The sequence below is a fragment of the Mauremys mutica genome, chromosome 10, assembly GCF_020497125.1.
Source record: "Mauremys mutica isolate MM-2020 ecotype Southern chromosome 10, ASM2049712v1, whole genome shotgun sequence".
NCBI classification, from domain to species: Eukaryota; Metazoa; Chordata; order Testudines; family Geoemydidae; genus Mauremys; species Mauremys mutica.
In genome coordinates this window covers 72,188,992-72,190,067 of record NC_059081.1, presented here as the reverse complement: position 1 = coordinate 72,190,067, position 1,076 = coordinate 72,188,992, and the positions used below count along the sequence as shown (strand labels likewise).

The following is a 1,076-nucleotide window of genomic DNA, read 5'->3' as shown; positions in this document are numbered from 1 at the left end:
CACCCTCTCCACTCAGCTCCTTTCCTTTTGTCCAGCTCCTGGGCTGAGGTGTCACCTCCCCTCCCCCAGGCCTAGCTCATGTTACAGTCTGCATACCTGCCTCTCACCTAAAATCCTCCCTGCTCTCCCATCCTCCACATAGACAGTCCCTACTCCACCACACTATTCAGCAAGTATTTTAGAAGACCTAGAACATTAGAGGAAATCATGACCTGCCAAGAGACAATTAATGGAGAGAAGCAGCAAGATTAATCCCGTACGTAGGATTGTACATTGGAGTCTCCTCGCTGTCGATAGCCCCCTGCTCGGCCAATCATCGGGTTAAGAGGCAGAGTGGAAAAGGGTGCAGGCTGGGCCCCCGCTTCTCTGGAGCTTCGCGTCCAGCACTAGAAAGATGACAATGGGCCCACAGAGGGTTGACTCGCCCCACATCCCCAGTGTTCCCCCCTGCATGGGCGGCCATTTGGGGGAGGCTCAGCCACCCCTGGCCTCTTAGAGGGGCTGTGGCTAAAACACTGACTTTGCTATGAGCAGGAGTTGAACCTGCGCAGGAAAACCTTCTTGGATTTCGAGTCCAACACCTTAGCCACTCAGCCATCACAGCTGTGAGCAAAGCAGGCCCCTAAGGCCAGTGAAACTCCCAGGCCTGACGTCATCTGAACTGCAGAATTCAAACAGCAAACCTGGCTCCCAAAGCACCAGGGGGAATTTGGGGCTCTCGTTCCTTTGCCATGTGGTTAAGCACCAAACCAGCACCCTCCTGTGGGGTCTGTCATTGTTCCTCTCCACACTGTAACGATCGAGACAGGGAGAGGTCAGACAGTGAGGTAGAATCCAGCTCTGCCCCCCACCAGCTCCCGGCTCTATCCGCCAATGGACTGACTTTCTCGGTGGATTAAACTGTTTGTATTGGACTCTTTTCTCTATGTATAAACAGGACTAAGCCACAACTGGACTGTCCGACAGGAGAATGGGCCACGGCTCCCTTCCCCGGACCCTGGATTTCTCACCACTTCAGAGAAACTTGTTAGTGGAAAAATGAATCACATTCAAATGACTGCAGATTATGAACCGTT

At 53.0% G+C, this 1,076-nt stretch overlaps 1 non-coding gene across 1 annotated transcript; it reads right to left on the bottom strand.

Moving 5' to 3' along the window:
* Window positions 1-522: 522 nt before the first annotated feature.
* TRNAS-CGA lies at window positions 523-604 on the bottom strand. Its single transcript has one exon. It is a non-coding gene; the product is annotated as a tRNA-Ser (tRNA).
* Window positions 605-1,076: the final 472 nt, after the last annotated feature.